The sequence below is a fragment of the Rhinopithecus roxellana genome, chromosome 10 (assembly GCF_007565055.1).
Source record: "Rhinopithecus roxellana isolate Shanxi Qingling chromosome 10, ASM756505v1, whole genome shotgun sequence".
In the NCBI taxonomy this organism is placed as follows: domain Eukaryota; kingdom Metazoa; phylum Chordata; class Mammalia; order Primates; family Cercopithecidae; genus Rhinopithecus; species Rhinopithecus roxellana.
This window is the reverse complement of record NC_044558.1, coordinates 124792829-124806243: the sequence shown is the minus strand read 5'-3', so window position 1 is coordinate 124806243 and position 13415 is coordinate 124792829. Positions and strand designations below refer to the sequence as shown.

The 13415-nt window shown below is 36.1% G+C and overlaps 1 pseudogene across 1 annotated transcript; it reads right to left on the bottom strand.

Moving 5' to 3' along the window:
- Nucleotides 1–1355: 1355 nt before the first annotated feature.
- On the bottom strand, nucleotides 1356–2864 carry LOC104681180 (annotated as a pseudogene). Its single transcript, XR_750541.2, has one exon. The product of XR_750541.2 is annotated as a mitochondrial import inner membrane translocase subunit Tim17-B pseudogene (transcript).
- Between the last annotated feature and the right edge of the window lie 10551 nt (nucleotides 2865–13415).

Here is a 13415-nt window from a genome sequence, read left to right as displayed (position 1 = left end):
TGACATGTACCCAAGGTGGTCAGAGCACAGCTTCATTTTACATATTTTAGGGAGACATGAGACACCAATCAACATATGTAAAATGAACACTGGTTCAGTCTAAAAAGGTGGGACAATTCCACGCAAAAGCGGGACAACTAAAAGTGGAGAGGGGGCTTCGAGCTCACAGGTAAATGACAGACAATTTGTTGCATTCTTTTGAGTTTCTGATTAGCCTTTCCAAAGGAGGCAATCACATGTGTATTTATCTCAGTGAGCAGAGGGATGACTTTGAATAGAATGGGAGGCAGGTTTTCTCTAAGCAGTTTCCAGCTTGAATTTTCCCGTTAGCTTAGTGATTTTAGGGACCCAAGATATTTTCCTTTCACACCTCTCCCAAAGGCTTTCTTTCTTCTACCTAATGGGATCATAAGGTAGAAATTTTCATCCTGGGGCAAATTTATCACATTATCTAACCATCATAAAGTTTTATGACTTCTATCAGAAACTCTTCAATTACTGGGTAGCATGACCACCGTGAATATTGAAAGACTAAGGTGGAGAGATAAACTTACTAATTCTCCAGTTAGAACCATACTTTCTTACCAAACTAGCTCTCATAAAAGTGTGTCAAGCGGGAAAAGTTATACATGGAGATAATGGTGACACATGTCTGCATCAAGCAGCTACAGAAAAAAAAAAAAAATCTCTTGTCCTAGCTTACTTGGATTTATGACTCTACTAAAATTAATTTTTTTGCACATTTTACTTTGATATTCTGGTAAAGGTTTGCTGTTTTCTGAAAGCAAATAGTTAAAATTTCAGTTACTAGGGATCTCTATATAAATATTTCTCCATTTAGAATTTATAAAATTTTACTTAAGAGTTGAAAACACAAATTTGAGATCAAGTAATGTAAAGATTTCATTAACTATATGTAGACTAGTCACTCTCAAAATGATTGATTTGAATTTGCAAAAATAAACTACTTAACCTGCATCTTGGCAAATAGTTTTGGCTTATTTACCTTGTTTCACTTTATTTATTTTTCTTTCTCATTGTTCCTTGTTTCCTGTTTGAATACTGCTCATCTCTTTTCTTATTTTAGCTTTTATTTTATGTCATTCCGAATATTCTTTATTATCTACTTTTTATTACAAAACAGGAAAGAGTTTTAATGTAAAATATAAATAATCAAACACGCCAGTAGAGTTCCCTTTCAATACAGTGACCTCAAACTCTAGAGGTAAATATTTAATATTGTTAATTTTATCTAATTTTTAGTCACCTTTCCATGTAAACATGAATCCATACACATATAGACATATTGTGTGCAAAGAGTTGTATGTATTTTCCAAATGCAATCATACTTTTTTGGCATTTAAAATGGGCTTTAAATACACATCAGAGTGCCACACAAAGGATCTGGGGTGAGAACTTGATACATAGGAGTGTGGGGCTGGGGTGCCCTGAGAAAGAAAAAGGGGACCCATCTGTCAGGGCAGCTGGGGAGCCCCACCCCCATCCTGGAAGTAGGGAGCAGAGTAGAAGCTCTCTCTGGAGGGTCCCAGGGCTAAATGGGAGCCAACCCTCCCTTTGAGGTAGATTCTCAGGGAGAAAACTGAGAAGCAGCTCCCACGGTGGCAGTGGCTTCCTCAGTGGTACTAATATATGGGATAGCCTGGGGCCTGGGTGCCGTCCTTAGGGGACAGTTGGCTGGGGTCCTTCAGGAATGAGGGAGGATTTTGGAACTGCTGGGCTGTGTAGCGAGTGAGGAGGATGCCAACGCTCTCAATGAGGGCCAACAGGATGTCCCCCATTATCACTGAGGCCACCATGGCCAGTGGGCCACTGCAGGCAGCCAGCACAGCCCCATCAATACTCCACTGGTGATAGATTTCCAGGGATCCTCCTTGCCCTGAAGCTGTACCAGGCCACAGTCGATGGTGGAGAACAGGCCCCCCAACACTGCAAAGCTACCTCCAATCTGGGGGACTTGGATCCTCACAGTGTTGGCACTACCTCTCAACTGGTGCCGAATTCCAACAGGGGCATTGCAGAAACTCTTGATGGCCTGGAAGACTCCACCACCGATGACACCCACAGTGAAGACTCCACCACAATCATCCACAATTTGCCATGGGCAAGGCTCCTGAGCGTACTCCTCCATGGCACTGGATGCCCACAATTGTATTTTTTATGTTACAACTATTTTTTTTTACACAGTGATAAAATATGCTTAGTTCATATTAAGCAAAAAAATAATTTACTTTCTATATAAAGTATTTGGGCTATTAAACTTATTTAGCAGATCATCTACTGATGAAATTTTTAGATACTTCTCCTGTTTAACATTTTATTATTACAAATAGCATAGATATATATACAGATAACTATATGCATACTTTTTGCCTGCTGATAAAAGTTTGTAAAAATCCAAACTTTTATCCAGTCTAGAAAAAGATACCACTAATTCTCTGGTTACATAATATGTAACATAAAATTTTCTAAGTTTTCTGTGAGTATTAAATGAGTATTAATGAGATCATACATGACAGTAATGACTTTATTCATTTATGGAGAAATTATATATTTAAAGACAAGCATGTGCTAGGCATTCTTCTAGCTATTGTTGATATAGCAGCGAGCAAAACTGACTTAAAAGCCCTTTCCTCATGGAGCTTACATTTTAATGAGGACAACCAGATCATAATATAAATAGTATAGCATGTGGGAGGTTGATGAATACAGAAGAGAAAAATTAGGCCGGGTGCAGTGGCTCACGCCTGTAATCCCAACACTTTGGGGGCCGAGGCGAGTGGGTCACCTGAGGTTGGGAGTGTGAGACCAGCCTGACCAACATGGAGAAACACCGTCTCTACTAAAAGTACAAAAATTAGCTGGGCATGGTGGTGCATGCCTGTAATCCCAACTACTTGGGAGGCTGAGGCAGGAGAATTGCTTGAACCTGAGAGGTGGAGGTTGAGGTGAGCAAGATGGCGCCATTGACCTCCAATCTGGGCAACAAGAGCAAAACTCCATCTCAAACAAAAAAAAAAAAATTAAAAGAAAAGAAAAATTAAATCTGATACATAAAATAAAAAATGTCCATGCAGGAGGATATAATTTAAAATAAGGTGGTTATGATAGCCCTTATAAAGAATATACATCTAAACAAACAGGTGAATAAGATGAAGAAGCAAGTTGTGTGACTTTGCCTAGAACGATACCAGACAAAAGAAAATGTTATTTCGACAGTCCTAAACTGGGAATATCACTTATTTGTTCAAGAAACATTGAAGTCATCAGTGTGACTAGAGTAAAGAAAGCAAAAGTTGAAAATGAGTAAGAAATAAAGTAAGAAACTTAACAAGCTGGTTAGGGATGACATTAGTGGTAAAAATACTTTGAAGTATTCCAGCAGGATTCCTTGCTAAATTAGATGTGAGTATAAAACAAATAAAGTAGTCAGGGATGGTTTCAACATTTTTGGTCTTAACGCCTAGGAAGATTAAGTTGACATCAATTGAGATTGAGAAGAGTTTGCTGGAGGAAGAGATTTGGGTGGAAAAGGTAGGAATTTGCTTTTGGACATATTAAATTTGAATTGTCCATTATTTACATTAAAATATTATTATTATTTATGTAAAAAGGATAGTTGTTGGGTTGTCACTGGAGCCATCTATATATGGTATTTTGCCTCTTATTACTGGATAAATAAGTGAATATAGACAGAAGTTTCAATAATTGCACCAGAGAAACTCCAAATAAATGGATTGCAAAGGTGAGTATCCAGAAAAGGAGGTTGTGAAGGGGTAAAATCATAAAAGGTGATATCTGAAGACAAGTGAAGAACTTATTTCAAAAAGAAAGAAATGGTATACTCACCAACAACTGCAGTCTAGCTTTTTCCCCCATCATTCAACTGAAAATATTCTCACCAAGATCCCTAAAGAGTTCCTGTTGCTACATCCAATATATATATTTCAGTACTTTCTTAATTCAATTTTTAGCAGCATATAACAATGTTAACCACTTCCCCCTTTGAGAACCTATCTCATGGTGCAAGAGTAGAATTGTCTGCAGATGTCTTCAGGTGGTTACTGTGAGTTTCCTAGAAAATGGGCCAGCAGAATTGAGCAGAGGATAGAGAACTGGCTGCTTTCTTTTTTGGCAATGGGAGGGAACGCCTTCACACTCAGCTTTGTATTGGAGCAGTCAGTTCTTTTCTTAAGAGAAGGAGACTTCAGCTCCCATTGGTCCCAAAGTCTCTAGATGAGAGACAGCTGGTATTCCTAGACAAATTCTGTAAAAAGCTAGCATCCCAAGTCAAAAAGCCTGGCATAACCCACTTACACATTCCTGCTTTATTATTTTGCTTTAAAAAATAGCAAGATATGTTTTTTTTATTTTCCAATGGAGCCAAACTCATATTTTAAGACAACAGGAGGATCAGAGAAAACTTGCCTTTTCTCTCTATCAACCTAAGTTACTTTCCTTCATCCCTGATCCATACTATGCAATATTATGAATTTATCCTGAATCCATATATGACAAATGGATTTTCTCTGACCTTTCTTTCTTTGTATATTTTTGTAAAATTTTCTTTAATTTTGATATTTTAAGGACTCTGTTTTAGTTTATTTTGACTCCACCCAAGTTTTCAAGTGTGTCTGTCTACAGATTATACAATCTCTATATAATTCCAGCTCAGTTGTTTCTGAGCTCTAGCTAAAAATCCTACTTCAGTTGAATGTCCCATGAACCATGAAATCATATATCAAAACTTAACATATCATCTCTACTCGAAGTGTGTTTTTACTTCTATGTTCCTATTGTCAGTGAATAGCATTTCCCTCAGCCCCTAGTTCAAGTCAGAGGTGGAGTGTTTTTCCACAATCTTTTCTCTCTTTATTCAGCTCAATTAACAAATTGCCAAATATTTTCTCTTAAATGTATTTGAAAGTATTTATTTTCTTTATAAAAACTATTAGTTGCCTAGTACAAACTACAGTAATTTTTAAATAGACTATTTTAGAACTTTTTACAATTACAACAAAATTGAGTAGATGGTACAGAGAGTTCCATATATCCCCACATATGCACAGCCTCCCCCACTATCAACATCCCACATCCCAGCGTGTACATTTTTGTTACAATGAATGAACCTATATTGACGCCTCATCATCACTCAAAGTCCATAGTTTACACTAGTGTCTATTCTTTTTTGTTTTTTGAGACGGTCTCACTTTGTTGCCCAGGCTAGAGTGCAGTGGCATAATCTGGGCTCACTGCAACCTCTGCCTTCCAGGTTCAAGCGATTCTCCTGCCTCAGCCTTCTGAGCAGAATTGACTACGGGCACATGCAACGGGCTAATTTTTGTATTTTTTAGTAGAGACGTGGTTTCGCTACGTTGGTCAGGCTGGTCTTGAACTCCTGACCTCAAATGATCCATCCATCTCGCCGTCCCAAAGTGCTGGGATTGCAGGAGTGAGCCAACACACCTGGCCTAGTGTCTATTCTTGATGTACATTCTACAAGTCTTTTGAAATGTATAATGACATGTATCTGCCATTATAGTATCACACAGAAGAGTTTAATTCCCTAAAATAATCTGTGCTCTACCTATTCATTCATTTCTCCCTCCTCACTCCTGGAAACTACTGTTCTTTTACTGTATTCATAATTTTGTCTTTTCTAGCATGTCATATAATTAAAATTATAATCATACAGTAATTACTATTTTCAAATTGACTTCTTTCACTCAATAATGTACATTTAAGCCTCCTCTATATCTTTTCATGAATTGATACTTCATTTATTTTTAGCAACGAATAATATTCCATTGTCTGCATGTACCACCATTTATTTATCCATTCACCTACTAAAGGACACCTTGGTTGCTTCAAATTTGGGCAATTAAAAATAAAGATGCTATAAACATCAATGTGCAGGGTTTTGTGTGAGTAAAATTTTTCAACTCCATAATGTTTTCACCAGATTATTGCATTATCCTCTTAAATATTTATATGATGGCTCCCTTGTATTCACTCACACAAGCCTTCAGCCAGTTATAGACCTCAAATATGAAATCTGATCATATAACTGCTGTTTCAATAGCTATCTTTTCTTCAGCATATGGACCAAATCTCTCCACATCATTCCTCTAATCTTCTGGATCTGGTTACTGAATATCTCACCATTCTTATCTTCTAACCAATTTTAGTATGTATATTTGAGCCATTCTGAACTACTTCCACTGTGTCATGCCTTACTGTCTTCTAGACCAGAGGTCTCCAACCTTTGGCACCAGGGACCAGTTTCTTGGAAGACAATTTTTCCATGGACCAAAGGAGGCAAGTGGTTTTGGGATGGTTCAAGCACATTACATTTATTGTGTACTTTATTTCTATTATTATGACGTTGTAATATATAATGAAATAATTATAAACTTACCATAATGTAGAGTCAGTGGGACCTCTCAGCTTGTTTTCCTGCAACTAGACAGTTTCTTCTGGGGATTATGGGAGAGAGTTATAGATTATTAGTCATGAGATTCTCATAAGGAGTATGCAACCTAGATCCCTCACATGCGGAGTTCACAATAGGGTTTGTGCTCCAATGAGAATCTAATGCCACTGCTAATCTGACAGGAGGAGGAACTCAAGTGGTAATGCAAGCGATGGGGAATGGCTGTGAATACAGATGAAGCTTTGCTGGCTTGTTGCTCACACCCTGCCATGTGGCCCAGTTTCTAAAAGGCAACGTACTGGTACCCAGTCCATGACACATGGGTTGGAAACCCCTGTTCTACTTTGTACAGGATATGTTATTTGTCTGTATCATTCTCTCGACTTTATTACTGCCTAATTTCTACTAGTCATTCAGGAATCAGTTTTGGCAGCCATTTATCCAGGAAGCCTTCCATGAATCTTTAAGACAGAATTAGATGCTACTTAAATGTGTTTTATAGCTTGCACTCTTCCCTGCCCCATCATAGTTTATAGTATGCAATGTTAAATTATCCAGTTTACATGTCTTCTTTATTGTGTTGTAAGGTCTTTGAAAGAAGGAAACAGTTCTGTCTTGTTCACTTTTTCCCAGTACTTGACAAAGAGTAGGCCTTCAATAAATATTTGTCAAATGAATAGGTAACTAAAGATCCCTGCCCCTCTCACAAATCAAAGAGTAGAAATATATACTGATGGCTGGCTGCTAGTACCAACTTTCATCAGATAAACCCAAGATCTTGCACAATCCTCACTTCTACAATAATTTCAACATGTTTCAAAGGATGTTCATAAATGACCAAGAGCCATCCGCAATAGTACAATGTATTTTCAACATCCACCACAAAATTAAACTCTTAAGTTTTTCTAGGTTTACTGTGTTGCCCCTTTATTAAAACATATCCCTTTATTAAAACAACAGCAGAAGTGGAAAATAAATTCTTCAGCTTGATACGGTTTGGCTGTGTCCCCACCCAAATCTCATTTTGAATTGTAGCTTCCATAATCCCTATATGTCATGAGAGGAACCCAGTGGGAGGTAACTGAATCATGAGGGCGAGTTTTCTTGTGCTGTCCTTGTGATAGTGAATAAGTCTCTGGAGATCTGATGGTTTTATAAAGGGCTGTTCCCCTGCACATGCTGTCTTGTCTGCCACCATGTACGATGTGCCTTCGCTCTTCCTTCACTTTCCACCATGATTGTGAGGCTTTCCCAGCCATTTGGAACTCTGAGTCCATTAAACCTCTTTTTCTTTATAAGTGACCCAGTCTGGGGATATTTACTCATAGCAGTATGAAAATGGACTAATACAGAGCTATTATAACTAATTCTGTTTTCTTATCTTTTGTCTTATCTTTGGAAGTAAAGGATCTTTAATATTACAAGTCAAAGTGATTTTCACATTCTGACTGCAACTCCCCTGAATCCATCTCTTTCAAGGGATTTTGGGCAAATTTATTCCCACTGTTGACCAACTTAAATAAAAGGTTTATATCATTAAAAGTCATGATTTTCCTATATCATGATGATCTAGGATAAAGAGTAGAATGTATATATTTCTGCTTTCATTAACTAATTACATTTTATTTTTCACAATTTACTATTAAGTCAGTGTATTTATTAGATCTCTTTTGGTTGAAAGTGGCAGAAATCTTACAAAACTAGCTCACACAAAGATTAAATGCATTGGTTAAAATAACTGAGAAGTCAAAGGGATGTCACTGGCTTTACAAATTATTGAGCCAGAGATCCAAATGATAAAATTATAGCAATGGGCCATTCTCTTTCTTTCTATCTCTTTAGTTCTCTCTCTTTCTTGACTGCTTTACACATGTTGACTTTCATCTCTTAAACTGCTATTCTCTGTTTCACTTTGTTTTTAGACATGTTTTTGTCTCATGGACATATTCTGCCCATGAGAAAAAAAAAAAAAAAAATGACTCTCAGAAGTGACAGACTGTGTGGTTCTCATATACCAGAGAAAGAGACCTGTCTCTCAGCCATACTATAGCAAATTGCAAAAAGAATTTCTAATGACTTATCGCTATGGTTAGATGTCTGATGATTAGCCAGGCTGGAGTCTCATGCTTTTCTCAGTGGCTCAAGTTGGTGTTCTACCAGGTAGACATTATCATTGTTTCAACAGACCCACCTAATTAAAAGACAGGAAATTTGCCAACATGAAGAGAGGTGCTGGGACACAAGAAGGAAATGAACCTACTGTGGCATTTTTTCTCACCAAATTCATATTTCACAAAACTTAATAATTTTATATTTACATAAGGTATCCATTTCTCTTAATTCACTATACATGTCTGAGAACTTATTTTTTAAAAATTCTATAAAACATTTGAGTAGCTGCATATAAAGACTGACATTAAAGTTTTCAGAATTGTATGCATATCCATATGCATTGGCATTAAAGTTTTCAGAATTGTATGTATATCCATATGCATGTATGCAAATATGTATGTATATCCGTATGCACTGACATTAAAGTTTTCAGAATTGTATTTATATCCATATGTAATTTTTTGTGCTGAAATATTATATTGTTATTATCATGAGTTTATTGCCAATTTAGTAGTAACAACTATTGATAGGACATGATAAAGCAGAATTACATTCTAGTTTTCAAGATGCTAAATTGTCATATTTTTAGAAATAAAATTTAAATAAATAGACCCATCAGTCTAACTTCTCCTGTCCACTTAATTTTTTTAAAATATAATCACCAGCATTTTACATCGAGTAGGAAATGTACACTAAGTATACACCCTCCCATCTATTTATATTAATAGCACAACCTCCATAGAATTCCAATTTCTAATACCTCAGATATTAATTAATTTATTCAATATACATTTCTCAGCAGTTTCATATGGGTTACCATACTGCTAAAGATACAAGTAAACTGCGTGCCCAATTAAACTATTCCAATCATTCAGAAACGCAAGCTAAAGGCATTTAATATTTTCAAAATGTTTTTGAATCTAGTCAACATATGTTTTCTATGCTACACCATGAAGAAAACCTATAGGCCTTGCTTTCAGTTCACTCCCTCCATTAAGTCAATCAGTTGGACAACATAATATCATTAAAAGTGAGAAACCCCAAATCCAATCCATAAACCCAGAAAAGCCTCAGGTGTTGACAGATTTCCCATCTATTCTTATAAAACCTGATTGTGGCAATTATCTCTAACATCAGAGTCTTTTCTGAATTTTGTAAGACCAGAATTATGTCTCAAGACATGAAAACTCCCTTGATCCCCTAATCCTTAAAAAGATGACAAGGTAAGGAACAATTGGGGGATTTTCATCCTCTTTTACTCTCCTGAATAGAGAGTACAAGATTGTTTCCAAGGTTTTAGCTATGTGCCTCAATGATATCATTCCTGCCCTCATATACTAAGATTAGGAAGGATGCACCCTGGGTAGCTCTGAGAAGATAATACCTGAAAAATATTTCCATGTAATCCATCAGTAATATCTCCCCAAAATCATCATACTCTTAAATCGGTAACTGTTTTTTAAAAGAAATAAATAAACTTAATAAAGAACCATTAGGTGATCTTGTCCACACCATTAGGTTGATCTGCTCATAGAAAATATTTAAATCTCTAATTCGCTTATTATGCTTCAATGCTCATCTTACTTCCAGCCAAATTACCACAGCTCTTCTGCCATCTGGTCATCATTCAACTGTTGTTTTTCTGATGTCAGGAAAATTTTAAACACATAGGAAAAAGACCCTAAGGGGTTTTTGAATGGCTTATGTTTTTGCTAAACTCAGATTTCCCAGTTAAAAAGGTGGGGGAGGACAGAAAAAGGCCTGAGATTTGGAATGCTGACTGCTACAATCTCTTCAATCATGAATCTAAAATATTATCATTTTAAGCTGCAGTTTGGGTTATGTACACACTAATGGCCAGGGTTATGTACACACTAATACCTATATTATGAGTGAGGTTTACTAAGTCTATCCAGCAACAAAATATCTAGTATTGATTCACATAATTATTATTTTATTCAGTGACCAATTACGTACTGGGAGAAAAGCAGTAAGCATGAATCTACGTGTTAGGCCATTCTTGCATTGCTCCAAGGAAATACCTGAGGCTGGGCAATTTACAAAGAAAAGAGATTTAATTAGCTCGTGGTTCTGCAGACTGTAGAGGAAGCATGGTGCTAGCATCTGCTCAGCTTCTTGGAAGGCCTCAGAGAGCTTTCCCTCATGGCAGAAGGGTAAGTGGGAGCAGCAGGTCACATGGCCAGAGCAGGAGCAAGAGAGAACAAGAAAAGTGCCACACCATTTAAAAAACCAGATCTTGGGAGAGCTCCTTATCTGAGGAGAGCCAAGCCATGAGGGATCCATCCCATGACCAAAACAGCTCCCATGAGGCCCCTCCTCCAGCACTGAAGATTACCTCTCAATATGAGATTTGGAAGGGACATCTAAAATAAATCAATCTGCACAGGCAATAGAAAGATTGTGCCATTGTGGAAGTAAGTTTTCTTTCTTTCTTTTTTCTTTTTACAGTGACAAATACACTATTTGCTAAGTAATGTACCATAAGATATTGAAGGATAATTACAGAGGATTCAAGGGACAGAAATAGACTTGAAAAATAAGAAAGAAATATAGCCCCTACTCAATTTTTGGGTATCAGTTGTCAGCATAGTTCTTTCTGCATTGAAATCTATATCAGTTTGCTAGGGCTGTCATAACGAAATAGCTCAAAGAGGGTGGCTTAAACAATAGAAATTTGTTTCACAGTACTAGGGGCCAGAAATCCAAAATTAAAGTATTAGCTGAGTTGATGCCTTCTGAAGTCTGTGAGAAAGAATCTGCTCTCTCCCCTAGCTTCTGGTGGTTTGCTGACAATTTTTGGTGTTCTTCAGCTTGTAGAGATATTGCCTGACATTTGCCTTGATGTTCACACAGCAGTCTCCCTGTGTGTGTGTCTGTGTCCAAGTTTCCCATTTTTGTAAGGACAACATCGCTATTAGAGTGTTAAGGGCCCACTCAACTCCAGTATGACGGTCTTAAATAATTACATCTGCAATGACTTGATTTTCAATTAAGATTATATTCTGAGGTAGTGAGGACAAAGGCTTCAACATAAGAATTTTTCAGGGAACAGAATCCCACTGTGGTATGCTGTTATGTTACGGCAGCCATGGAGAAGATAATTTTTCTTGGCCTAAGAAAGCAAAAATGATGTTTTTGTGTTAACTATATGCACTTAAAATTTTAAAATTGTGTTATCAAAACACAACTTAAGTGCTCTCACACCAAGAATTGCCAACTGCCAAAAACAATGACAGTTTTCAATTCTCATGACACTCAACTTCTTTGCTTCTCTGTGATAGCTGATATCCTACTTTTTGAAAGTGTTTCTTCAAGGTTATGATAATAATAACCTTTCTCTCATTGCTTTGTCCCTTATTTTGCTTAGTCCTAACTGTAATTTTTTTTCTTTTACATCTCTGAAACATGTCCAAATAGACTTTTTTAAATACATGCAATCATTATTTCCTTTAATTCTGTTGACTCCAACACTTTGATAACTAGGCAAACTTCATTTCTGCATTCCAAACCAACATTTCTGATTTCTTAACACTGAAAATCAGAGTCAAGAGGGAACTTAAAATTCTCTTCCTTGATACCCTCTTCCTACTCCCAACTCCAAAAAAATCTACTCTACCATACAACTTTTTCTGTTGGTTTTAATGACACTGGCCTTCTCTATGCCTTTCATATCTGAAATATTAAATATCTTTATTTCTTATTCTGTATACCTAATTAGTTGTCAAGTAAAGCAAATTCTATCATCATAATATAGTTCATATTCATACACTTGGTACTAGTCACAATGTCATCATTTTAATTGAAAGTGTTATTATTTTTATATTTTACTAAAATAACTTCTTGCCGAGTCTGCTTACTTTGTAATATTATCTATTATTCCTATAGTAAGCTCAAAATCAAGTTCCTAAAGCAAGATTGAATCATTTTTGTTCAAAAAACAGCCAATGACTTCTGAACTTAGATTCTTCTTTTTTTTTTTTTTTTGTTTTTAGATGGAGTTTCACTCTTGTCGCCCAGGCTGGAGTGCAATGGTGCAATCCCGGCTCACTGCAAACTTCTCCTCTCCTCCTGGGTTCAAGCAATTCTCCTTCCTCAGTCTCCCAAGTAGCTGGGATTATTCTAATTAATATTAGTATAATATATTATGTTACATATATTGTAATATATTATTATATAGTTATGATATATTAATATTTTATATTAATGATATTAGCTACATTATGTGGACATTATTTGCCTGGTATTTATCTAATTTTCACTATAATTCTATGGGTAGAATTAGTGTGTGTTTATATTTTAAAGATGATTAGAGAAGATAATTAATTTCCCCAAAGTTCTGTAGTTATTCCTGCATTCAAAAATGTTTGATGAGTACTTCCTTGGTGCTGGGCCTTCTGAATTAGTAATGGAATTTCAATGATGAAAAAAAACAAATGTTTTCCTTGTTTTCATGGAGTTTATAGTTTACTTTGGGAAACAGATTTGAAACTAATATACCAAAATTAAATAAAATGATTCCAAATTTGTGTAAGATCTAGGACTGAAAACAAAGAAAATTATGAGAAAAAGTATAATGTTGGTAGGGATATGGAAAATACCTGAGGGTGGACAAGAAATTACTCCAAAGAGGAAATATATAGTATAGAGCCTAAAAGGTGAAAAGTAGCATGCCATGTGAACTTTAGAGACAAAAAATATTCTGTACAAAGGGAGTATATGCAACCTCTCTCATGTACACATTTCCTGATATAAGATAGTATTTGATGTCATAGGAAATGGAAGATTAATATGGCTGGAGCATAGTAAAAATAGTCAGAGAAATAACACTGGA